This window comes from Heterodontus francisci, chromosome 2 (assembly GCF_036365525.1).
Source record: "Heterodontus francisci isolate sHetFra1 chromosome 2, sHetFra1.hap1, whole genome shotgun sequence".
Taxonomy (NCBI): Eukaryota; Metazoa; Chordata; class Chondrichthyes; order Heterodontiformes; family Heterodontidae; genus Heterodontus; species Heterodontus francisci.
The window spans coordinates 152,065,067-152,093,010 of record NC_090372.1 but is presented as its reverse complement, the minus strand read 5'-3'; the positions used below and the strand labels follow the sequence as shown (position 1 = coordinate 152,093,010).

Here is a 27,944-nt window from a genome sequence, read left to right as displayed (position 1 = left end):
GGAAAAGCACTTTCCACTCAATTTTACACCCTTCCCCTGCCTCCAGCCCACTCCCATTGGGGGCGTAAAATTCCAGCCTTCAAGTCTCCATGCCCCGATATTAATGGGGAGGTAGGGAGGGAGCAGGGGGGTTAGGGGAGATGCAGTCTTGCGATCAAGAAACCTGGAAGAACAGGTTTCCCTCAGGTCCTGCCAAATTTAACAGCAGGACCTGCTTACCATTTGTGACCTTGGTTTCCCAGCCACAGCTTGCTAGATTGAGAGGCTGGCTGCCTGTCGGGCGGATAGACTTTCAACACCAGGGTGCAGCTGTAAAGTGGAAAGGAGGTGGGGAGAGATTGGAGGTCGGGGGGAGGGGTGGGGGGGGCATCACTTGGAGGGTTCGTGGAGATTGGGGGAGGAGAGGAGATTTTTATACGTATTTCCAAAAGGCATTTGATAAAACCCCTCATGAGTCTGTTAGCTAAAGCTGAAGCTTGTGGAATTGAAGGCAAATTCTTCGCCTCGTTAGGAAATTGACTGAATGGCAGGAGAATGAGTTGGGATAATGGGTAACACAAAAATAAAATGGTAGCACATTAAAGGTGGCCAGTAGCCTCTCACTGACTGCTGGCAGCTACTGTTCTGTCTGTGGCCCACCTGAGCGCTCCCAGAACATCATGCAGTATAGGAACATAAGAAATAGGAGCAGGAGTAGACCATACGAGCCCTCAGTCTGCTCCGCCATTCAATACAGTCAAGGCTGATCCTCAGCCTCAACTCCCTTTTCCTGCCTGCTCCCCATATCCCTCGTATCCCTAAGAGACCAGAAATCTGTCTATCTCAACCTTAAATATATCCAACGATGGAGCATCCACCAGCCTCTGGGGTAGAGAATTCCAAAGATTCACAATCTTTTGAGTGAAGAAATTTCTCCTCAGTTCTGTCCTAAATGATCAGCCCCTTATCCTGAGCCTGTGTCCCCATGTTCTAGTTTCTCCAGCCAAGGGAAACAACCCCTCAGTGTATACCCCGTCAAGCCCCTTCAGAATCATGTATGCTTCAATGAGATCTCCTAAACACACACATCTCATTCTTCTAAACTCCAGAGAATACAGGCCCAATTTACTCAGCCTCTCATCATAGGACAACGCTCTCATCCCAGGAACTAATCTAGTGAACCTTCACTGTACTACCTCCAATGCAATGATATCCTTCTTTAAATATGGACACCAAAACTGTGCAAAGTTGCCAGGAGTGTTACTGAAATATTTAAATGCGCTGACTCCACATTATGGGGTGGCAATCCAGTTGCCACACAGCACACCTACGATCACATGATCTGCCCCATACAGGGTTCAGAAATACAACCATTTGAAATGGGTTATTCATGGTCAGTTGAAAGTAATTGTCACAATTTAAGTTTAGGGACGTTTTTCAATACTTTTAAAAATGTAATCACGTTTTCATACGGATGGGAAAGGAAGGATCAAACATTTTAAACGCCAAAATGTTCTGCTATTACTGGCACTGATGCTTTCTCCAGGGCAAACGTTTCCATTTAGAGTGAGCAGAAAAAATGATAGTCCTCCCTGCTGACATTAACAATGAGTGGAAATGAGATGACTGCGCTGGCAGCCACAATAAAGCCTTCTCCTGGTAAATGCATTAAGCACACTGAGCAATACGTGCCCAGACATCCTGGTTTCTATATTTTTTCATTGAATTATTTTTCCTCAGATTTTCTTTCCTTACTTTTTTTCCCAAAATGCAGTGGGCCAATCCACAATTCCAGTTTTATGTCCACGGTAGCAAGTTGAAAATTCCATCCAAGGACTCATGTTGGGGCACATTCTCAAAAGTGGCAGCAGCCTTCCAGTACATCAGCCCAAGAGACCACTGTTCACAAGTGAGCCTCAACATTGGAGCCTCAAAATTCTGAGAGTCTTGAGGTGGAAGAAGTAATAGAAAAGGAAGTTACGGCGGTAGAACAGCAGTAGCTCCGAGAAAATTCCCAGCCTTAATTTGAGCAGGTGGGAAAAGTCAGCAATGCCGGTTCCCCTCCCCTTTCTCTACCCATCAGAAATTCCACCAGAAGTGGAAGTGGATGTACGAGAATCCTACTGTTATGACCAGGTGAGAAGGGGTCTAGGGGTTCCCTCTCAGCCTTTGCCTGGTTTAGCAGTAACAGGGTTTAATTTTTAAAACACCGTGTTTTAGCTTCCTCTTAATGAATCCTTGTTCACCGCTTTCCAATCGTAAGGCAAAGAAATCAGTTCAGACAGGTTTTCTTAGATTTTAAACCAGAAAGGTAGAAGTTTATAAATCTTAAACTCTAATCCGGTTACTGACTACGAATATGCGACACGACCACGCTAGCATGCATATGTGATAAACACACATGCAGATAGAGACAGAAAAGCAGAAAAAAGTAAAGGTGAAATGTTTGAGGCAATAGAGGGGTTTCTGTTTTACTGTCCTTTGAGTTTGCTGTGAAGTCTTTGGTTGCCGGTCAGACTTGCAATTCGTTGGGGCCCAGTGCACGCTTCAACTTGGTTCGAGGTTGGAATCTTTTCTCTCTTGAGGTTTACATGTCTTCCGTGGGTCCGGTGGCTTGGGAGAAAGCGAAGGAGAGAGAGAGAGGCTTCCTTGTTCCAGGTTCCAGTTCAAACTGCCTTCTGCCTCTTTCTCTGTGGCACAATTCAAAAAATCCCCAGGTTGCCCAGCAGGTTAGTCATGTGACTAGATGGTTTGACCACTTCTGTTTGTGGATTCCGCCATCTTAGCAGTCATCCTGGAATGTGAGCGTCAATGTCTGGTGATCAAAGTCTATTGTGGATTAAGTAGACCAGGGAATAGTCCTTTGTCTCCACAAGCACTGTCTGTTAGTACGCAAATCTCCTTGCAGCTAAGTGTCTGGTGATTTTTTTAACAAGTTCTTTCTTCACTCCAGCAACAGTTTACAATCAATGTTCATATGACAAAATTAAGATGCCTCATTCTTGGCAGTTGGGGGTCTGCATGACACCTCCACACCCAGCAGAATGAAAAGCAATTTTTTTAAAAAGAGCATTTCATTAAAAGGAACTAGAGAGAAGACGGGAACACACATACGCATTTCTCTCATTCATTCAGAACCCTAATAATTGTTACAGTCTGTCTTTTCTTGGTGGCAGTGCTGCTTTAAATGGCCCTTTCTGGCATCCCAATAAACATGAGGTTTTTGGGGCAGTTTTTCCAATTTGCACATTTCCATGACTGTCTAAGGGGGCTTTGTTCTTGTTGAGGCCTGCAGGGGGCTGGGGAAGGTTAGGTTTAATTAGCCCTTGGTTGGAGTTCTGTTCAGGGGCAGTGGGCAGTTCCAGTCTGAACTCTGTTTCAGTGCCTTGAGTCATGCAAGGGCTTTTCACCTCATGGGATGGCTGGTTAACTTTTTCCTGACTTGGGGGCGGATTCTTTCCTAATCTTCCCTTTGACCTCTGGGACATTCCTGCTTGCAGGTACTTGTGCAGATTCTATTGCACTTCCTTGAAGCACTTCGACTCGGTGAGGCATCACTCTCGTGGTTTCTCTGCCCTCTTGAGGATGTTCTTTGTCTCTGCAGGTGCCTATAAATACTGTTAGCAACTCTGGTGGGGTGCTTCTAGTGTCTGCATTTACATAGGAGGATGTGCAATCTAATTTTTCAAATATTTTGGGGTTGGCTGACCAGACAGTAGGGGTTTTCATCCAGGATTCCTCCCAGACTTTCTTTAACCTGCCCTTTTGGTCCCTTTTTCCCCTTTCCTTTCTAATCTGGTGCCAGCCTTGTGCCTGCCTGTCCCCTTTTGTTCTCAGCAAGGGTCCCTTACAGTACACCAGCTCTCTGCTGGAGGGTCCTCCAAATACCGATACAGGACTTAGTGGTGCAGATTTCACTGTGGGTTGGGGTTTCCCCTCAACCTGGCACATGTGGCAACTCCTACAGTACTCCACCACATCTTTGTGGAGCTTTGGACAGTCAAACTGCTATCTTATGCGGGCTTTGGTTTTTCATATACCGACATGTACAGCCACTTCAATCTCATGGGCCATTCTTAATATTTCTCTCCGGTACCTCTGCGGCACCACCAACTGGTGAACCACTGTCCACTCCTTGCTTTCAGCTCTGTGAGGAGAACTCCATTTCCTCATCAGTACCACATTCTTTAAGCAGTAGCAATTAGGGACTCCCTCTGCTTCAATTTCAGACTGGACAGCCTGCGCTAACTCTCTCAGTACTGGGCCAGCTCGCTGAGTCTCAGCTATGGAAGATTTATTTAATTTATTCCCTGGGTCTTCTAACTTTCCAAAGAAAGTTTCGGACAGACAGACCTCACGGTCATCTGCCCGCACTGCCAATTCAGTCTCCTCTGGCGGAGCTGGTTTAATCATGGCCTGATTCATTACACATTCAGGGAAACTGCAGGGGACTGTCTCTTGCCACTGCCCTGTTTCTCTGACCTCCTGCGGTCTTTCTTTCTCTACTGGGGAAGCTACCACCTTCATCCCTGCCAGATCATTACCTAGCAACAGGTCAACCCCATCTACAGGCAAACTAGGGATAATCCCTACGGTCACCGGTCCCAAAACTAGGTCACTCTCCAAGTGCACCCAGTGTAAAGGAACAGGCATATGCTGCCCTACAATACCATTCACCACCATTCTGGAGTTTACTACACTCTCTGGGGAAAAGGTCAGGCCTTTTCCCAGTAAAAGGGATCTAGTGGCCCGTGTCCCTGAGGATAACTATGTGCTTGCTTGCCCCACTCGAGGGGTATGGGGTTACTCTCCCCTCAGACACAAAACCCCGATAACCTTCAGGAATCCTATAAAAATTTCCTGCACTTGCAGCAGTAGACTTCCTGGGTCTCGCTCTTATTACAGTTAAAGCCACAGATTGTTTAGTTTTAGTTTAGTGATACAGCACTGAAACAGGCCCTTCGGCCCACCGAGTCTGTGCTGACCATCAACCACCCATTTATACTAATCCTATACTAATCCCATATTCCTACCACATCCCCACCTGTCCCTATATTTCCCCTACCACCTACCTATACTAGGGGCAATTTATAATGGCCAATTTACCTATCAACCTGCAAGTCTTTGGTGGTGGGAGGAAACCGGAGCACCCGGCGGAAACCCATGCAGACACAGGGAGAACTTGCAAACTCCGCACAGGCAGCACCCAGAATTGAACCCGGGTCGCTGGAGCTGTGAGGCTGCGGTGCTAACCACTGCGCCACTGTGCCGCCCCCGTTCTGCTGTGCTTTCCATCAGGGTTTCTTCTTCACTGAGTGGGTGTACCCTGATTAACCCTACAGGCTTTCCCTTTAGTTTCCAGCAGTCAGCTCTTAAATGATCTGCTTTATTACAATGGAAGCACACAAGTCTCCAAGTCTCACTGCTACTCACAGCACCTTCCTTTTTTGCTGGAGGAGGGCCCCCTGTGTCTCCTGCTTTTCTTTCCCTCCCTCCTATCACCTTCCCACCCTTTGTCCTTTTCGGATTTGTGGGGGTGATTAGGAAAGGTTTTCCCATGGGAAATTGACTTATAAATGAGAGCAAGCTCATCGGCCAGGCCTGCTGCCTGCTGGGCTCCATGAGCCTTTTGTTCCTCCACATGTATCTTTATGGAGAGTGGGAGTTTTTAAATTCCTCTAACAAAATTACTTCTCTGAAATTTTCATAGCTGAGCTGTACTTTAACAGCCCTCAGCCACTGGCCAAAAGCCAGCTGCTTATTTCTCTCAAACTCCAGATTAGTTTGATTAGCTTGCTTCTTGACGGTTCAAAAGTTTTGGCGATAGGCTTCCGGTACTAACTCATATGCCCCGAAGATAGCATTTTTTGTCAGTTTTTAATTTGATGAACTCTCATCTGGCAACATGGGCTTTTCCTACTAATTTACTCTGTAACAGCAGAGTCCAAGCCTCAGCTGGCCACTTGCCAGTTTTTTAAAGGACACAAAAAACGCTTCCACTGCTCCCTCATTGAATTTTGAGATCAGTTGGGAAAGTTTTAACAATTCTGTACCCAGCCCTGAATTACAATCCTCCATATTGGCCATGCTTTCACTGGGGTTACTCTGCCACCCCCTAGTTAATTCAAGTCGCCTTAGTTCGCTTTCTTCGCATTCTTTCTGGAAGGCTCTTTCTCATTCTCTCTCCTCTCTCTCTCTCCTTTTCTCTTTCCCTGTCTTCTAATTCCAGTTTCCTCTGTTCCAATTGTATCTTTGCTAGTAATACCCTGTCAGAGTCTACTTCTAACCCTGCTTTTGCTTCTTCAGATTCAAGGGAAAAATGGTTGGCCACTAGGAGTTCAGACTTTCTAGCCTTGCCACATACAGTGATCCCACACTGCTCAGCCATTTTCCTCAACTCCTCCATCGACAGTGCTTTTAACTTATCCCAAGTTACTTCACCCTGGCTTGTGGAGCTACTATCTACAGTCGCAGACATGTTAGTATTCTAGCACACACAACCACAAGAAAACCTGTATTGAAATCTTTTCTCTTTTTTGATTGGGAACAATTTGGCTTCCCACTTCCAATTTCTCATTTGTCTGTGGGTAAAATGTCGGACGCTAGCCCCCAAATTTCTGTTACGACCAGGTGAGAAGGGGGTCAAGGGCTTCGCTCTCAGCCTTTTCCTGGTTTAACCGTAACAGGGTTTAAATTTTAAAACACCGTGTTTTAGCTCCCCCTAAGTGAATCCTTGTTCACCGCATTCCAATTGTAAGGCAAATAAATCAATTAGACAAGTTTTCTTCGATTTTAAACAAGAAAGGTGGAAGTTTATTAATCTTAAACTCTAATCCGGTTACCAACTATGAATATGCGACATGACCACACTAGCATGCATACGCAATAAACACACATGCAGATAAAGACAGAAAAGTAGAAGAATAAAAGGGAAAATGTTTGAGGCAATGGATGGGTTTCTGTTTTATTGTCCTTTGAGTTTGCTGTGAAGTCTTTGATTGCTGGTCAGACGTGCAAATTCGTTGGGGCCCAGTGCACGCTTCGAGGTCGGAGTCTTTTCTCTTTTGAGGTTTACATGTCTACTGTGGGTCTGGTGGCTTGGGTTAAAATGACAGAGAGAGAGAGAGAGACAGAGACAGAGAGAGACAGAGAGAGAGGCTTCCTTGCTCCAGCTTCAGTTCAAATTGCCTTCTGCCTCTTTCTCTGTGGCACGATTCAAAAAATCCCCAGGTTGCCCAGCAGGTTAGTCATGTGACTAGCTGGTTTGACCACTTCTGTTTGTGGATTCTGCCATTTTAGCAGTCATCCTGGAATATGAGCATCCTCACCTTCAATGTATGGTGATCAAAGTCCATTGTGGATTAAGTAGACCAGGGAATAGTCCTTTGTCTCCACAAGCATTGTTTCTTAGTATGCAAATGTCCTTCCAGCCAAATGTCTGGGGATTTTTTTTAACAAGTCCTTTCATCATTCCAGCAACAGTTTAAAATCAATGTTCATATGACAAAATTAATACGCCTCATTCTTGGCAGGTGGGGGTCTACATGACACTACCCATACATGAGCAGAATTTCTAACATGTACTTCCTGGCTTTTGTGGCCTAGTAATGTTGGGTGCAAAAGGCCAGTTTCAAAATGCACTAAATACTTGCATTTCTGGTTCTGCTTAACTTTTTCCAGTTCAGGGAGTTTCATAGTGATTTGCAACAGCTCCTGCTAGTAAGATGAGCATTCCTTTTGGAATTCCTCTTGTCCTCTGGAAACTAGAGAATAAGTAAAATTTCCAGAGAATTCAGCAGAAAGAGGTCTTTCTTTCTTTTTTTTTTTTGTTCAGGGAGTTTCATAGTGATTTGCAACAGCTCCTGCTAGTAAGATGAGCATTCCTTTTGGAATTCCTCTTGTCCTCTGGAAACTAGAGAATAAGTAAAATTTCCAGAGAATTCAGCAGAAAGAGGTCTACCAATATACAAAGTGGGTGGCAGAGACCCAACATAGGTGTATCAACGGACCACGCCAAATGGTACTTGCCTATGTTAGAGGAAATGTGCCTTTGACAACTATGCTGACAAGGGAGCCCTTGATTGTGCCTTTGGGGGTGTAATCTTGCTATACCAGCAGAAAAGTGGTTCTGAAATGTTGGAAGTTAGGTAGAGTGATTGATATGTGCACAAGCTGCCTACGAGCTTGTGTGTCAGCAAGTGATTGTGCATCATGAAGCTAGATTGTGTCACAATGAGTTGAAGTGTTATAGCCTTGGAAAATAATTGGACAAAGTTTTCAATTGCACCTTACATTTTGAGAGTGTATTCTCCTGAGGTATGGGTATATGACAGATGCAAAGAACAAGCTACTAGGTTGTGTAAAGGTTTGACATGGATGAGGAGTGCATGTGGAACAGACAACACTTCACGAGAAGCAATCTTTAGCCATTCACAAAAATATGGTACCATTGGGAACTGTTTCCTTCCAGATTCGTGTGTTGTCTTCTGTATTTATTGCCACGTGTTGCAGGTCATGTGCACAGCATTGAGCCTGCTTACCACCTGCTTTCAGAAATGGTGTAATTATGTTCTCTAAGGAAGGTGCCCTGAAGTGCAAAATTGGGCAATTCTCTTCATGCCCACCTTGCGCAGCTGCATGGCCATTTAGCTATCCATTGAGCAGAAGTGTTAAGTGGCACTCCATTATTTCTCCACAGTATTTGTTTTGTATCTCTACATTGACTTTCCTTACACTTTATTTATGTTTGCTGCTCTCTTCTCTCCCCCACCAATCATTCCAAAACCTTTGGCCAAGGTTGACAAAATATCTAAAGCAAACATTTTTCACCATAGGTAGCCACTTATCTGTAAATGTGTGCATCTTTTAAAACAGACCCGCTTACCAATTTTCCATTTCCCTCCATTAAGCTTGCTGTCTGTATAAGGCCAAAGTTGTATTGGCAGCTATACACAACTATCCAAATGAGCTGAAGTGGAGAATAACAGGACAGTCAAGTGAGTTTACTTTGCTGCTTAAGTCATCCCTTATTTCATTTAATCTTTCCTGCCTTCCACCCTATCAGACTTTCGCTTTTGTTCCTTCCCCACCTACCCGCTTTTCTCACCTCCTTACTTGCTTAAAACCTCTAACATTGCTAATTTTGTTTCAGTTCTGAGAAAGATCATTGATCTAACCTGCAACATCGGGACCATTTCCAGGTCGCAACACTGCTCCATGTTGCTGCCGGACGTCTGACGCTATTTTGAAGGAAATGGCCAATTATTGGCCAACTGGTGTGCTTGCCATCCAATTGGGGATAGCAGACACATTGAGGAGGTGGGATGTAGATGTGGCGGCCCCGATTTAAAGGGCACCCAGCAGCCATGATTGTGACGCTGGCATCCTGAGCAATGGCAGAGGTTGGAACCCAGTGCAACAGCAGCATAGCATACACCCATGGAAGGGCAGCATCGTGATTTGCTGAATCCTCCCTGGAGATGCTGTTAGAGCCAGTAGCAGCCCAGAGGAGCATCCTGTCTTCAAAGGAGCCAACTAGTCAGTCAAAGCAGGCATGGATGGAGTTGGCTCAGTGGGTGAGCAGCTGCAGTGTGGTCAGCAGGACGTGGGAGCAATGCAGGAAGTGCTTCAACAATTTTCTGAGGTCTGGTAAGGTGAGTGCAATGCTACACCTAGATGACATGCCTCCAGTTCTGGAGTCACCAGCACATCTATGAGCAGAGCAGCCTGAGGGCCCTGTGTGCTCAGGAACAGTGAGGATGTGTGTGCCCAGGTGCACTCCTGAACCACGGGCAACGCTCACACCATCAGCACTTGTGGAGGAGGCGACACTGGAGCATGGGCATCACATGTGAGTGAGATGCGGATGCGGTGAAGGAAAGCACCATGGTCTGAATTCTCTTGCTGTTGATATTCCAAGAAAAAGCAGAAAACACATGAGAAAGGGCTACCTCTGGTCGTGGAGTGGCACATCTCGCTATATTGACAGCCATGAAAGGAGGTCCTTGAAACTGTCAGGGTGGCAGCTCAACAAGAAGTCGGTGAGGGCGAGATGGGTGTCCATCTGAGAGAGGGTGAAAGGATCTTACCACTTCCATGTGACGGGGATGGAGTTCCGTCCTCATTTGTTGACTCTATGCCATTGCATGAGCTATTATAGGCTGCTGCAGCTCTGCAGAAGCAGCTACTGACAGAGGAGAGCTTTCCTAACCAAAATGTTATGTCTCCTGCAGGGCCAAATTTGGAGGGGGAGCCTCAGCATATTCAGAGGAGAAAAATGTAACCAAGGCAGCACTGACACAGCAATCAAGCTCACCCTCCACCAGCACAGAAACACTCACCTCGGTGGGGTCTCACATGACTTTAGAATAGGCAGTACAAGGTGACCAGCACCTCACATGTGAGCAGCAGAAGGTGACGGAGGCAGAGGCAGCTGTAGGCAGTCCCCCTTGGAAGATGGGGAAAGCTCCAGCCATTCTCAGCTGAGCGGAGAAGCAGAGCCTCAGCAGTCACACACAAGGCGAGTCTTCCTGGAGCAGCAGCAGGAGATGTGTGCCCATATGTCCGAGTTCCCTGAGGCAGTGTGGAGTTTTGCGCAGAAAATGGAGAGTCCATTCATGAGATGTGTTCACCATTGCTCAGGCATGTGAGCGCATGAGCTCATCCACTGAAAAAGAGGCCAACTTTGTGGACAGCCATACACGGCATCACACTGAGTGGGTACAGAAACATGGCACTGCTATGTACAGACATTTTAGCCACATTCTGTAGCACTGATGGAGCAAAAATGCATATAGATGGGCTACCAGATGTGCGCCAGCTGCTGGTTCCCTCAGATGTGCATGCACGCCATAAAATGGTTGGGACTGGCAGGGAGGATGTCAAGGGGGAAACACTTCATGGGGCACCTTCGTTACCAGCTGTCCCTTTGGCCTCTCTGACTGAGACACTATCTATACAGAAAGCTCCTGTGACCGAGGCTGCCCCACATCGTCATAGATGTGGTAGCCCATGAAGTGCCTCAAGTGGCACGATGTGCCGAGGACAGGTGCCACAGGCATCTCAGCCGCATACAGACAGAAGCGAGCAGCCTGCTTTTACTTCTGCCTCAACCACAGCGGGAACACCCCATTGGAGTGGCCGTGTGTAGACAGTGCTGCATCAGTAATATCACTTTGTGATTCATTTGGGTGACTTTTGTAACGCTTCTATTCACTGATTAACCCTTAATGTACTGAAATGGTTGATGGTTGCATTGTGAATTGTGTAATCCCATCGTTTTGAGGGCATTAAGGCACCAGGATGATGAAGTGGGTGTGCAACGCTAAGGTGGGTGGTCGAAGACACTGGGTGGCCAGTGGTGACGTGTCTTCTAGGCATTGTGGGGAAATAAGAGTGACAGGCATTTTGGATGCAGCTGCTCCTTGTGAGAGAGGTGCGGCACTCGACCAAATGCCACCCTCAAAAGCAGTGTGCCTGGATCAGAGCAGACCAAGCTTCCCTTCCATCCTGGTCAATGGTTTTGCACCTCAGGCGGACCTCTGGAAGGCCTTGCAATGCAGGATCACTGTGCTCCACCACATCTTCCTCCTCGGAGGAGGACATGTGCTGCTCCTCCGCATCTCCCTCTTCAAGGTCCACATCTCTCTGGAGAGCCATAGCAGAGCACAGAAAACCACCATCATGCGAGAATCCCTCAAGGGAGCATACTGGAGGGCGTCCTCTGACTGGTCAAGGCACCGGAACCGCATCTTAGGGAGTCCAATGGCTTACTCTATGGTGACCCTTCTGCTGAGATGGCAGCAGTTGTAGTGGCTCTGTACCTCCATTGTAGGATTGCACACAGGTGTCAGTGGCCATTTCTTCAATGGATAACCCTTGTCCCCTAGCAGCCAGGCACGTAGTTTCTCTGGTGGAATGAACAGCTGTGGCACCTGCGATTCCCTCAGGATGAAGGCGTTATGGCAACTGCCAGAAAACCTTGCATACACCTGCAGAGAATGTGGTCGAACACCAGTTGTATATTGAGGGAGTGGAATCCCTTCCAATTTATAAATGCCCCTGGTTGCTCCACAGGAGCTTTGATGGCATCACGGGTGCAGTCAATCACACCCTGCACCTGAGGGACTTCTGCCGTGGAGGCAAAGCTCATGGCCCTCTGGCCTTGAGTGGCCCCATCAGTCTGTAAGTCAATGTACTCTGATGCCCTCCGATACAGGGCATCTGTCACCTGCCTTATGATCTGATGGGGGGGGGGGGGCACTTGTAAGATGCCACACAGGTCTGCTGTCACCCCTTGAAACGACCCAGAGGCAAAAAATTTCAGCGTCACTGTCACTTTTACGGCTACTGGTAGGAATGTCCACATGACCGGCAAGGCCTGAGGTCCTCCTCCAGGAGGGCACACAAGTCAGCAAACAATTGACTCGAATTTCACAGCCTCTGGCGGCACTGCTATTCCGACTTGTCCAGGAAGCTGATTCTTTGGTGGTAGATGCTATGGTGAGGGTAGCGCTATCATGCCCTCCCTGCCCCTCAGGCATCACCTCTGCATCCAAGGGGCTGCATGTGTTGTTTCTCCTCATCACTACTCGCTGCCAACTCAGAGCAGCAGAACCCCATGTCCAGGGATAGCCTCATTTGCTACCAGCTGCACGGGAACGACTGCCTGGATTCCCCTGCTGTTCCTCACTGACCTCTGCAGGTGCATTCCTCCATAATTGCCCCAGTGCCTGTAACTGAAACAGTCCGCAAGTTCTACTCACAGAATGGCCACTGTGTGCCAATGCATGAGCTCTTCCCTGCTCCTTCCACCATTTAGGCAGCATCAGGCATTGCTCCTGCTTCTCTGACTAGCTGTCTGCTGTGCAGCCATCTGCCCTCTCTGGATGTGCTGCTGAAGCAGCAGGTTTCCTGTGCATTGCCTCAAAAATCCCATATAGCCCTGCAACAAACTCTCAAGTGGCTTGTTAACTGCCTCAATTGTTGACCCGCCACTTTCGAGTGCGTTGCCACAACCCCCTGACAAGATGCTTCCAACAAAATTGCTGGGAAGCTGGAACACGTGGGGAAACTAGCACGCCGCTTGGCGCCACACCTCTGCTGTGGGATTAAAAAACAGCCCATTAACTCTGTTTCCCTCTCTACAGATGTTGAGATACAGCACTGAAACAGGCCCTTCAGCCCACCGAGTCTGTGCCGGCCATTAACCACCCATTTATACTAATCCTACACTAATCCCATATTCCTACCACATCCCCACCTGTCCCTATATTACCCTACCACCTACCTATACTAGGGGCAATTTATAATGGCCAATTTACCTATCAACCCGCAAGTCTTTTGGCTGTGGGAGGAAACCGGAGCACCCGGAGGAAACCCACGCAGACACAGGGAGAACTTGCAAACTCCACACAGGCAGTACCCAGAATTGAACCCGGGTCACTGGAGCTGTGAGGCTGCAGTGCTAACCACTGCGCCACTGTGCCGCCCCACACTCCAGCAAGGCAGCACAAAAGCCTCAATTGCATTGTTATTGGAAAATCAGTCCTTTAATATGGGCAAATAAAAAGAAATGAGGCTAGAGAAAAAAAATAAACAGTAGAATATAAATTAAATGATTCTAGGCTACAGGAACATCGAAGGACATTGGTGGATAATTCAGTGAAACCAATGGTATTGTTTGAGATAGCAGTAATAAAAGCTAACTGGATCTTGGGATGAATAGCCAAAGGGATAGTGGTTTGTACAGGTACTACCGGTGGCCCAGTAGAAAAGAACTAGAGGGAGCTTAATTGTTACCAGAAGTTCCATTCTTGTGTTACAGTTTGGTTGTAGGTGGTCTTACAGCAGATAGCACAGCTGTTCAATTGCCTCCATGCTGATACAGAACTTGTGGAGGCAGATACCCTCAGTCATTGCCAGGAAGGCATGCCAGGGCCTACATATAGGGTTGGTGATATAATTAATGGTAGGCATGGACAGTCCACGAGTGTCACCAGCTGATCTCCCTGCCATGCCTTCTTTAATTTTCTACCTCCTCAACTACTGAATACCAGGACAATCTAATTAAATTAAGTTTACACAGAATTCCCAACTATAATGGGAATCTATAGGTTACTTTTCGATACCTTGTTGTTCCCTGAGCTGGAGTGAACACTTGTAATTCAAAGAACCCCTTCTCAGATCCCCTTTCTTTAAGGATCTTTGATGCTCTGATGAACTCTTGTAAATGCTTCATTTTGTGAGGGGAAAGTGTAGTGTAGTGTATTTTTTTTCATTTGGCCAGTGCTACAAACACAGTTGATGCTGTGCTTGTTCCTTTTAGCACCAGCACAGGACTGTTTGTGACTGGACACTGTGGAAAGGGTGGGGACAGTTTAATCCATATGAAAGCAGATAACATTTGGATGCTGTTGTATTCAAATAAAAAGTTAAGTGCTCTACCATAAAAAAGAGGAAAAAAGGCAAAAATCTAGCACAACAAAACTTACAGAAAATAATTCTACACAAAAACCTCTTCCTCTTGAAAAGCTCCTTTGCACTGGAAAATTCCCTTCACAATTATCCCATGTGCATGGGCTGAGAACAATGTGATCCCATTATAAAGGGCAGAAAATCAAGCAAAAATAATTCCAATTCAAAATAGTTTAACTGTGGTAATTTTCACTCTCAGTGTGAATGCAGTGGGGAGTCAATGAAATTGGAATTTGTGCAATTTCTTGGCCCTTGCCTGCCCAAATCGCAATGATGCCGTCTACCAGAAAAAACCTTCAATATACAGGAAGAAAGACTCTTGAAACTACATAATTGCATCAAAGGTAACTGGCAGCTTGTTTTATTTACAGAGGAGAATAGAGGAAAATTTAAAATAAAATCCAACATATGAACAATTGAAAGCTACTGCCTCATCCGAACAGCCTTCCCCCTCCCCCTCTCTTTACAGCAATGCTAGCGTTCTATCGTTGCTGTTACCAGGGATTGAAAAATAAATCAGACACAATAGCAGCACCAAGAGGGCAAAATGCTTTGTACAAGCAGAGTCTCAACAAAACAAAATTTGTCCAAAGGGTGTTTCCTTATAGGTACAGCTGTTGCAAATTTCATTATAGGACCACTCCACTAACTAAATGATATAATGATGTGCAAAAAATAATAAGAAAATGGGAGGAATAAAAGATGGGATTAGCATGTGTTTGAAATGCAATTCTATTGGTAAGTATGAGTGTGCAACAATCCTTTGATGGGTTTAACAAGTTCCTAAGGGGCAAGAACACTAGGGCATATTCAGGGAATGTTGCTTAGTTAAGTTTACCTACTGATTGATAGTTGCTAACTATGGTCTCCTGGAGTTTTATTGATTTCCTTTTGCATGTTAGGCAGAAATATCTCAGAGCTTTTTCCTGAAACTGGTCTTAGTTTTTTTTGCCTCTCCAGAATTCTATCAGTAGCAGCAGAGGAGGATGAGGTAATCCAACATTTTCTGTTTTTATTTCTAATTTCCAGCATCAACACTATTTTGTTTTTGTCTTGGTTTCACACATATTGATTTCCTCCCACATATGCTACATCATCTGCTAAATAGAGGGTTGTCCTTCCAATCAGAAAGGTCTCATCAGTAAGCAGGCCTTTGTAGCCCTCCCTCCTTCCATTTTATTGCACATCCCACAGCTTCATATACGGAGCATTATTTATACTTTTTAAATGCCTATTAAGGTTCAATGAAGAGTGCAGGAGGCCATGCCAGGAGCAGCACCAGTCATTGCTCAAAATGAGGTATCAACCTGGTGAAACTACAACAAAGGACTACTTGCATGCCAAAAGGCATAAGCAACATGCGATAGACAGAGCTAAGCGATCCCATAACCAACAGATCAGATCGAAGCCTGCAGTGCTACCACATCCAATCGTGAATGGTGATGGACAATAAAACAACTAACAGGAGGAGGTGGCTCCACAAATATCCCCATCAGTGCAAAAGATAAGGCTGAAGCATTTGCAACAATCTTCAGCCAGAAGTGCCGAGTGGATGATCCATCTTGGCCTCCTCCTGAAGTCCCCAGCATCACAAATGCCTGTCTTCAGTCAATTCTGAATTCACTCTGCGTGATGTCAAGAAATGACTGAAGGCATTGGATACTGCAAAGCCTATGGGCCCGGACAACATTCCGGCAATAATACTGAAGACCTGTGCTCCAGAACTTGCCGTGCCCCTAGCCAAGCTGTTCCAGTACAGCTACAACACTGGCATCTACCCAGCAATGTGGAAAATTGCCCAGGTATGTCGAGTACACAAAAAGCAGGACAAATCCAACCCAGCCAATTACTGCCCCATCAGTCTACTCTCGATCATCAGTAAAGTGATGGAAGGGGTCATCAACAGTGCTATCAAGCGGCACTTGCTTAGCAATAACCATGACGCTCAGTTTGGGTACTGCCAGGGCCACTCAGCTCCTGATCTCATTACAGCCTTGCTTCAAACATGGACAAAAGAGCTGAACTCAAGAGGTGAGGTGAGAGTGACTGCTCTTGACAGCAAGGCAGCATTTGACAGAGTATGACATCAAGGAGCCCTAGCAAAACTGGAGTCAATGGAATCAGTAGGAAAACTCTCCGCTGGTTAGCAAAGGAAGATGGTTGCGGTTGTTGCAGATCAATCATCTCATCTCCAGGATATCACTGCAGGAGTTCCTGAGGGTAGTGTTCTAGGCCCAATCATCTTCAGCTGCTTCATCAATGACGTTCCTTCAATCATAAGGTCAGAAGCGGGGATGTTCGCTGATGATTGCACAATGTTCAGCATCGTTCGTGACTCCTCAGATATTGAAGCAGTCTGTGTAGAAATCCAGCAAGAACTGGCCAATATCCAGGCTTGGTCTGATAAGTAGCAAGTAACATTCACGCAACACAAATGCCAGACAATGATTATCTCAAAGAAGACAGAATCTAACCATCTCCTCATGACATTCAATGGCATTACAATCGCTGAATCCCCCACTACCAACATCCTGAGGGTTACCATTGATCAGAAACTTAACTGGACCAGCCATATTGTTACAACCGCGGCAATATAAATACTGTGGCTACATGAACAGGTCAGAGGCTGGGAATCCTATGGCGAGTAACTCACTTCCAGACTCCCCAAAGCCACAAGGCACAAGTCAAGAGTGTGATGGAATACTCTCCACTTGCCTGGATGGGTACAGCTCCAACAACACTCAAGAAGCTCGACACCATCCAGGACAAAGCAGCCCGCTTGATTGGCACCCCATTCACAGTGGCAGCAGTGTGTACCATCTACAAGATGCACTGCAACAAGGCACCAAGGCTCCTTAGAGAGCACCATCCAAACCCGCGACAAGGACAAAGGATGCATGGGGATGCCACCACCTGCAAGTTCCCCTCCAAGCCACACACCGTCCTGACTTGGAACTATATCGGCACTCCTTCACTGTCGCTGATTCAAAATCCTGGAACGCCCTTCCTAACAGCACTGTGGGTCTACCTACACCACATGGACTGCAGTGGTTCAAGAAGGTGGCTCACCACCACTTTCTCAAGGGCGATTAGGGATGGGCAATAAATGCTGGCCGAGCCAGCGACGCCCACATCCTATGAACAAATAAAAAAATTAGGAGGTTAAACAGTGGTCCATCACTATTAGAAAGTAGTGTATTATGTCTTTAAGATGTCTCAAAACATTTCAAGACAAATGAATTACTTTTGAAATGCAGTCACTGGGCAAATACATCTTGCCAAAAGCAAGGTCCTACAAACTGTAAATTAAATAAATGACCAGTTAATCTGTTGTTTTTGGTAATGTTGATAGAGGGAGGCATGTTAACCAATCACTTGTAGAACTTCCTACAATTCAAATAATATTCATTTTTCATATCCATAGAAACCACCAGAGCAGACTTTGATTTCACAGTTCATCTGAAAAATGGCACTTCCAACAGTAATGACTCCCTAAGTGCTAAACTGAAGAGTCAGCTTCGATCATGTGCTCAAGAACTGGAAGCTTGAACTCACAAACCTTTTTCCTCAGTCTGTTACCAACTGAGCTAAGCTGGCACATTGGTTGTAATTCATCCTAGATCTGAGAATGGATTCTGAGTAAATCTCGGTGTCCCTATGAGTGTACTATAATGAAAAAAAGTAACTGTCATTTAACAGTATTCTAAGAGCAAAAGTTCACAATGTGTTTTCAACCAAGTTCTACTAAAAATATATACAAATATTGCTGAAAATAGTGACATATTGTCAAAGCTTTTTGTCTTGCACTCATCAGGACAATCTGCAAGAATACCTATGTAAGCGAAATCAACAACTTTATATTGTATGAGAAGAGAGTGCTGATTGGTTGGCACGTGAACTCTGATTGGTAGAGGCAATGCCTTGACCAATCAGAGTCAAGCTGCCTGGTTTAAATTCCAAACAAAGCTTGGCAGTTAACTGTCAGTCACCGTAAATTGGTGCATTCTCCATGGCAACGCCTCTACCAATCAGAGTTCACTTGCCAAACAATCAGCTTCTCATACAGTATAAAGTTGTTATTTTCCCTTACATTGGTATTCTTGCAGATTGTCCTGATGAGTGCAAAACGAAAAGCTTCGACAACATGTCTCTATTCTCAGCAATACTCAGGTTCTGTACTAGCAAACGGCATACAAATGAAATTTTCAATATCTTTTCTGAAGGAGCCATTTTCATTTTTTCTGTACACTGAAGTACAATATTTTCAAACAAAGTTCTTCACATAAATTGCAGTATTGAAATAAATCAATTACACTGGTTTTAAATATCCTAAAGTGGTCTGAAAAGTAAAAGGAAATTAAACTACATGGACTTCCCCACTGCCTCCTAGGACAGCTGTCTATTGATGGGAAAGAGCAGCAAAACTGGAGATAAGCAGTCTGTAATTGTTATTCTCATTGACAAGAACAAGGCTTGAAGATTCAGATTATTATAGTTTCAGTGGCAAACATGTTTGGCTAAAGGAAGACAGCTCCCAAAACGCTTGCTTGCAGTTTGAAAGCACACTGTGCCTTTGCATCCTAAATGCCAATATGACATGCTCTGTGACTCTGCTGTAAGATGAATGCTAACAATTTCCTTCTCCATAAAAGGTAGAATGGCACCTAATATTTATGTACTTTTGTCCAAAACTATTTGTAAAGATGTTGGCCATCATTTGCTTTTGATTTCAGCATTTAAATGTAATTCGCAGTTCTTTCATGTTTAACTAGGATTTATTTTATACACTTGTATGATTTTTCATACAATGTTCATGTCTTACTCAAAAATTCATAGAAGATTGGATTTTTCTAGATTCATCCAACATGGAGAGTGTCAGCTTGTTTTAAAAGGATTTTTGAAAATTCCAGCACAGTAAGTTCATAATGTACCTGTTTTAATATCAGTCACTTACATTAGCACGACAATTGAGTCCTTTTATTGTAATTATTTTGTGCCTAAGTAAAAGGTAAATAGACATGGTTTCTTGTTCAAATGCATGTATGAACAAATTGCAATATCTGAAATGTTGAACTGTATGCTTACTTAGGTGCCAAGTGCCCCATCTTCTGGTAAAAATATGATTTTTCAATGTAGCATTTTTTCCACAGAGCACAGCCATGTCATATTCAAATGATTATGCCAGAAAAAAGTTGTATATTACTAAACTTAGATATGATACTCCCGTAAATTAATGCAAAAGGAATCAAGGCATGGAAAAGAAACTTCTGTACAATAGGAAATATCGGACACAAATCATCTGCACTGAGTAATTCTACATTAAACCTGGCAGGTAAACATAATCTCACTGTTCATTTTTAATTTGTTATTAATATACTTATTGATCCTTATTTCAAGCTGGATACTTTTTAGATTTCTTGCCGGTGCTGCTGTCAAACCTCACTAGGAATTGTCAAGCAGACCCCCACCTGCCAAGAATGAGGCATATTTATTTTGTCATATGAACATTGATTTTAAACTGTTACTAGTGAAGCAATGACTTGTTTGAAGATCACCAGACACTGGGCCTGAAGGACTTTTGCATAGTAAGAGACACTGCTTGTGGAGACAAAGGGCTGTTCTGTGCTCCAATTAACCCAAATGGATTTTGATCACCAGACATTGAAGGTGTAAGGAAGCGTATTCCAGGCCCTGCTAAGATGATACAATCCACAGAGCCAGGACTTGTTAAACCAGCTGGTCACATGACTAACTGGCTGGTCCAGGTTTCTTGAACTAGCCACAGGATAATTTGAATTCAGAAGGCAGTGTGCAACTGAAGCTGAAACAATCAAGTATCTTTCTCTCTCTTGCTTTCTCCCAAGCCACTGGTCCCACGGAAGACACGTAAACCTCAAGAGAGAAAAGACTCCTAGATCAAAACAAGTTGAAGCGTGAACTGGGCCCCAACGAATTGCAAGACTTACCGGCAACCAAAGACTCCACATTGAACTTAAAGGCCTGTAACTACCAGATATTGCCTCAAGCTTTTCCCCTTTATTCCTTCTACTTTTTCTGTCTCTATCTACGTGTGTGTTTATTGCGTATGTATGCTAGCGTGGTCGCGTTGCATATTCATAGTTGTTAATCGGTTTAGAGTTTAAGATTAATAAACTTCTACCTTTCTTGTTTAAATCTAAGGAAACCTCTTTGATTTCTTTGCCTTACAATTGGAGCAGTGAACAAGGATTCACTAAGGGGGAGCTAAAATCACAGTGTTTTAAAAATTAAACCCTGTTATGGTTGAACCAAGCAAAGGCTGAGAGGGAACCCCTAGACCCCTTCTCACCCGGTCGTAACAGAATGCATAAAGGTGTGAGCTATCGTATTGTTTTTCTGTCCCCTGCAAGTGACAAACACCGTTAGTAATATTTTGTATAATTTTTAATATTTGTGATAAATTACATGCAAGGTACATTTACAAAGAAAACTTTGAATCATCCAATAATCTAGATCTTTATGGTGGTCTGGTTAGAAACATAGAAAATAGGAGCAGGAGTAGGCCATTCGGCCCTTAGAGCCTGCTCCACCATTCATTACGATCATGGCTGATCATCCAACTCAGTAGCCTGTTCCCGCTTTCGCCCCATACCCTTTGATCCCTTTAGACCCAAGAGCTATATCAGCATATCTTTAATCATTGTATCTTTTTTGAATAACTGATGGGCTGAAATTGCAGTCTTCACAAACTTTAGTCGAAAAATAGATGTGAATAAAATGTGGGATTTTAACCTTCTCAAAACATGTCTAATCTTGCTACAGTTTTGTATGCTGGGCATGTTCTGGAAAAGATGCAGCACAAACTTCATACTGATAGTGTTGAACCTGGATTAATGCAGGAGGCCTCCCCACAACCCACCCCTCCCCGCCCCAGCTGCATCCCCACAGTATATGAAATGAGTTTAATCGATAATTCAAAGTCTCTAAATGGGCTGAATTTTGTTATGGTGAGATCCCAATGATGGGCTGGAAAACCCGTGGCAATCCAGCCTCAGCCATTTGCGGGGCCCCCGGCCACATTTTACCTCTGTCAGGCAACTAATCAGTTGCCATCGGGGCTACCATCCCTTTAAAGAATAGCTGCTCGACCCCAGGAGCTGCTGGCTAATTGGAGGGCTGGCAGTTCAGCAGTCTCAGCAGCACCACTCGGAGAAGTGGCCACTGCTGGGACGGCACCTGGAAGAGAGGACGTCATGGGAGCAGGCCACCCTTCCAAGCAGGTAAGTGGGTCTGGGGGCTCTGAGGTCTGTCAGGCAGGCCTTGGCAAGTGGAGGTCAGTGGTTGGAAAGAGTTGCTGCTGGGACGGCCATTGCTCCTAGGGGTGCCCCTCCATGGGCCATAGAGTGCCCAAAGAGGAGGAGGGCCCCCCACGAGCCTGCAGGAAGGCCACCAGGGTTCACCGGGTGGTCACACCACGTGCCTGAGGGCCCACCCACCAGTGGTAAAATGCCAGTAGCAGAGGCAGAAAGAGGCCCTTAACTGGTCACTTAAGTGGCTTAATTGACCTCTGGACAGGAGATCCATCTTCCATCTTCCCGGCCACTGGTAAAGTGGCATGGTGGCGGGAGGATGATGGGCACTCCACTCCCCTGCCTTCCCTTTCCATTTTACGGGTCCATCTGTCTCGCAGCCTGCCCCTAGAGGGCTGGTAAAATCCAGCCTGCTGGCACTGATAATTGCTGCTTTGGATTTTGAATGTCCTGCCTCACTGCATCCGGGAGCATTCCTTCCTTTAATCTGCTTTTAAACAGGAAACTCAGCTGGCCGAGGAACCCTTGATCTTCCAACTCAAATCTGAAAAGATTCACCCCACAGACCCAAAAACTGACCAGAAATGCTCCATGACACCAACCTAGGTCCCCAGATGCATAGATGAGTGCTAAAGGTCGCATGCACTCTTGTCTAGCACAATCATCCTTGCTAAGCTTGAACTGTGTATATGTGTATGTATAAAATATAATTTTGATCCCTCACATTATTATTTTACATTTTCTTTTTCCTTTAAGATTTTTACCTCTCTTGCCATGCATTATTACTTGTCTTAGGGCAGTCTGACAACCAGCTCCCAAGCCTGTAGCAATAAACTATCCCCCAGTTACTGAGTAGGGCATTTGACAATGATTTGACCTCTATTATTTTCCCCTCCATGCGGGGAAGCATTTGCATTTGCTCTTGACTGTCCAACTAAGGCTTGCTGAGAATACCTTCCCATTTGGGGAAATCATAAGTGAATGCCTCAGGAGTCCCCTGAGTGCATCTCAGTCTCCAATCAGTATTCAGTTCTGACTACTGGGGCGGCACAGTGGTTAGCACCGCAGCCTCACAGCTCCAGCGACCCGGGTTCAATTCTGGGTACTGCCTGTGTGGAGTTTGCAAGTTCTCCCTGTGTCTGCGTGGGTTTCCTCCGGGTGCTCCGGTTTCCTCCCACATGCCAAAGACTTGCAGGTTGATAGGTTAATTGGCCATTATAAATTGCCCCTAGTATAGGTAGGTGGTAGGGAAATATAGGGACAGGTGGGGATGTGGTAGGAATATGGGATTAGTGTAGGATTAGTATAAATGGGTGGTTGATGGTCGGCACAGACTCGGTGGGCCAAAGGGCCTGTTTCAGTGCTGTATCTCTAAACTAAACTAAACTAACTCCTTCTTGAAATTTCTATGGGTTTCTATGAGATCCCCCCTCACTCTTCTGTACTCCAGCGAATATAATCCTAACCGACTCAATCTCTCCTCATACGTCAGTCCCAGCATCCCAGGAATCAGTCTGGTAAACCTTCGCTGCACTCCTTCTATAGCAAGAACATCCTTCCTCAGATAAGGAGACCAAAACTGCACACAATATTCCAGGTGTGGCCTCACCAAGGCACTGTATAATTGCAGCAAGACATCCCTGCTCCTGTACTTGAATCCTCTCGCTATGAAGACCAACATACCATCTGCCTTTTTTACCGCCTGTTGCACTTGCATGCTTACCTTCTGCGACTGGTGTACGAGAACACCCAGGTGTCGCTGCATATTCCCCTCTCTCAGTTTATAGCCGTTCAGATAATAATCAGCCTTCCTGTTTTTGCTCCCAAAGTGGATAACCTCACATTTATTCACATTATACTGCATCTGCCAAGCATTAGCCCACTCACTCAACTTGTCCAAATCACCCTGAAGCCTCTCTGCATCCTCCTCACAACTCACCCTCCCACCCAGTTTTGTGTCATCTGCAAATATGGTTAGCATCGTGAACTGGGGTTTGTTTGTTTCCATTAAAACTCTCACTTGCCAACATGGATACTGTTCCAGCAATTTGTTTTTCTTAAGAATATCTGCTAAATCAATAAAGATTTTGTGTTTTAAAATATGTATCAAATTTATTAAGTCTATGTGACCAAAGACAGATATATCTGCCTGTAGCACCTGCTGCAATCTGTAGAACTTTCCCTATTTCAACCCTTTGCAAAAACACAGATTTCTGGCTGGTACAAATGCCTGGAGCTAAATATCATTCTCTAGCAATAAAGATATTACAGTAGAGACTTTTGAGGTCATTTTCCTTCATGTGTGGCAATACCAATCAGCTTTGCTGAAATGAAGCAATTCAGAAGGCAAGTGGCATGTTGGCTAGAGTACAAAAGTAAGGAAGCCATGCTACAATCGTAGAGGGATTTGGTGAGACCACACCTGGAGACTGAGCAAAGTTTTGGTCTCCTTTCCAAGGAAGCATTATACTTACCTTCAAGGAGGTGCAACAAATGTTCAGTAGATTGATTCCTAGGATGAGAGAACTGTCCTATGACGAGAGATTGAGTAGATTAGACCTCAATGTGCTGGAGTTTAGGATATTGAAAGGCGATCTCATTGAAACATATCAGATTCTAAGGGGGCTTGACAGGGTAGATGCTTGATTATGATTAGAGATACAGCACTGAAACAGGCCCTTCGGCCCACCGAGTCTGTGCTGAACATCAACCACCCATTTATACTAATCCTACACTAATCCCATATTCCTACCAAACATCCCCACCTGTCCCTATATTTCCCTACCACCTACCTATACTAGTGACAATTTATAATGGCCAATTTACCTATCAACCTGCAAGTCTTTTGGCTTGTGGGAGGAAACCGGAGCACCCGGAGAAAACCCACGCAGACACAGGGAGAACTTGCAAACTCCACACAGGCAGTACCCGGAATCGAACCCGGGTCCCTGGAGCTGTGAGGCTGCGGTGCTAACCACTGTGCCACTGTGCCGCCCTAAATGCTGAGTGGCCTTTTCCCTTGGCTCAAGGGTTGATCAGTAAGACTGAGATGAGGAGGAATTTCTTTACTCAGAGGGTTGTGAATCTTTGGAATTCTCTACCCCAGGGAACTGTGAATGCTCCATCATTGAATATATTTAAGGCTGATATCAACAGACTTTTGGAAAGGGAAACGAGGAATATGGGGATCAGGCAGGAAAGAGGAATTGAGGTCAAAGATTAACCGTGATCTTATTGAATGGCAGAGCAGGCTTGAGCGACCTTATGACCTACTCCTACTCCCATTTCTTATATTGTTATGAGCAATGTATTGCTACAGTCCATAAAATTAATTTGCTATTACTTATTATGGGCTAGTTATGCTGTAACCTTTGCATTAATATAAAAATCTGTTCACATCAGATTTCAATTCCATGGCTTTTGTTGTGCAACTAAATAATGACGAGCTCAAAGCCAGTTCTAAATTGTATGCCTTAGCCCCGCAATTTCATCTCCATTACAAGCTAATCCCTTGGCTGAACCCAACTGTTCACATTCTCCATGTCTTGCTCAACCAAGCCAAGCTTCAAACTTCACACCTAATCCATTAAGACAATCAATTTCCAATGCCCAAAACATGACCTATTTTCTCCATTCCTCACTCACCCCTCATCTCGCTGGAATCCTCATCGACACCTTTTACCAAATTTTGTCTGTTTAAGCTGCTGTGAGGCACCTTGGGATGTTTAACTAAGTTAAGGGTGCTATATAAATTCAATTTGCTGTTGTTAAGTAATCAATAGGCTCAACTTTTACTACTCTTTACCTGCCAGCCTCCCAAATGTCAATATATGCAAACTCCAGATCACCCAGAAATCCACCAATCATAATTCATCCTGTTTATCTATCATCCCTAACCTTACTGACTTCCACTTAATCTTTTGCTGTAAGCATATTGATTTCACAATCCTTTGTCCTTGTTTACAACTGTCCTCACTCCATGCTATCTCTGCAACCTCCTCCACTGTAACATCCTAGCTCACACCTTTCACTCTTCTGTCTGTGGACTAATGGAGCCCCCTCCTTCTGCTCCATTGTCACTGGCAGAGCTTTCATCCATCACACTCCTACACTTGACAATCCCTTTCCTATACTCCCCTGCCACATTGTTACATCTTTCCCTCCTGAAAATATCTCTTCAATTATACCTTCAAGCATCTCCCCTAATTCTTTTCCCATTACAACTCAGTATCCATTGCCATTGTTCCCATTCTGTTAAGCATTTTGGAACATTTTGCTCTACTGATGGCTCTTTGGGATATTTACACTGGGTATTTTCAAATTCAGTTTACTTACAATCAACTAAGTCCACCAACTAGAGTGCGCCTTTATCTGCCCAAGATCTAGGTAAAAGTAATGAAGCCCAAAGGTCAAATAAAGAATCCTTGTTATTGTACTCTGGCTGACTGGAATATATATTGTGATCTCTCTTGGGCCAATTTTAACAGCCCCTCCATCTGCCCATGCCTAACAGGGCATGCAGTGGGTTATATCATCAACTACTTTGACAACACTGTACTATTTTGTAGATCTCAGCCAGTGCAACTCCCTCATCCCAGGCAGGTGAGGACCTCATTAAAATGTAACAGTTGCAGCCCATGATGTCATGCGGACCATGACTCAATTTTAACCCCAGACCAGGTGGGTGCTGACCACACCCAGAAAAGAAGAGGACCAGTTTTTTTTTGTATGAGTTTCTTGTTGGCAGGGAGGAGCACAATGCTCCTCCAAGCCCCATAAGGAGTTCTTGTCTTCCCCTTCCCTAGGCTTCCCATGATCACCTTGAACCCCATCCCCCACTTCACCTGTCTTGCCAAGGATTGTTTCCTTGGGTCTCCGACAGTGACCTCCTGCCACAATCGCTCAGTCTGCCAGTTCCATGTCATTGACTCTGGATTCATTGAGAGTTGGACCTAACTTACTTAAATGAGCCTCAGAAGTTAAAAGGGCTTGGGTTTCACGCCAACAAGCCAGACTCACACACACCCTTGCCCCAGTTAAAACCTGAGCTCATGTCTATACTAGGAGGAAGAACAATACTCCTCATCAGACCATGGCTCAGGTTATAAACCACTGGAAAAATTTCTTGAACACTAAATAGACCAATGAACAATACTCAGTATAGACAGTTGATTTAGTGATTAAGCTTCTCCTCCACTAAACTTCAAACCTAAAGTGACTCTTGAAATATGACACCTTTGGACCTTGTGGCAATTTGTTACCATGGAGTGCTTGTATCTCATTTGGCTTCAGACTAACTGGTGAGCTGAGTGCAGGTAACCTAATATAAACCCGCAAGCTGCTCACTATAGAGCTGTCCATCAAAGGGGGAAATCATGACCCTGTTGCTCTCGGACCCGATTATCAACTTCATCTTGGACAGAGCTGTCATTAAAACCAGTGACTTTAACAAGATAACCTGGACGACAATCCCATGGAATGTTTAAACTGAATGGTGTAACAATTTTCCAAGAAACCTAGTGATCAGTTCCAACCACTATGATCAAGCCATCAGTACAGGAAATTAACACTTGTCCAGACAGCTGTCAGAGACACTGCTGGTCAGAATGACACTAATGGCATTGCATTCAATAAATGTTGGCATAATTTAACTACTGTGTTCCACAGAAATAACCTACAGATGCACATTAATGGCTTCAGTACACCAAATGGTAACGTATATGCTCTGCAGCAATTACCATGATCTAATAAATAATTCATCACAGACAAAAAATTTGTCACAGCATTTGGTAAGTTGCTGCGATTGATGAAGCGCCTTTCCACTACTTAGACTTTGCACTGGTTTTATAATAAAACTGCTACGTGTTCAAAACAATGAAATTGGTTCATGCTGTTTTTTGGGAAATGATTCATCACCTGCCCACGCCCACTGCTGTGCAAGTAGACAGCATGTAAATTCCATGCTGCCTCCTCATTTAAATGATTGCAGCGTGCAGCCCAGCACATTAGTTTAGTTTAGTTTAGAGATACAGCACTGAAACAGGCCCTTTGGCCCACCGAGTCTGTGCCGACCATCAACCACCCATTTATACTAATCCTATACTAATCCCATATTCCTACCACATCCCCACCTGTCCCTATATTTCCCTACCACCTACCTATACTAAGGGCAATTTATAATGGCCAATTAACCTATCAACC

At 44.8% G+C, this 27,944-nt stretch overlaps 1 protein-coding gene across 2 annotated transcripts in view; it reads right to left on the bottom strand.

Annotated features, from left to right (window-relative positions):
• The window catches only part of dnah5l (dynein, axonemal, heavy chain 5 like), a 472,330-nt gene that overhangs the window by 345,825 nt on the left and 98,561 nt on the right, over positions 1 to 27,944 (bottom strand). The gene's annotated exons all lie outside the window — the stretch shown is intronic.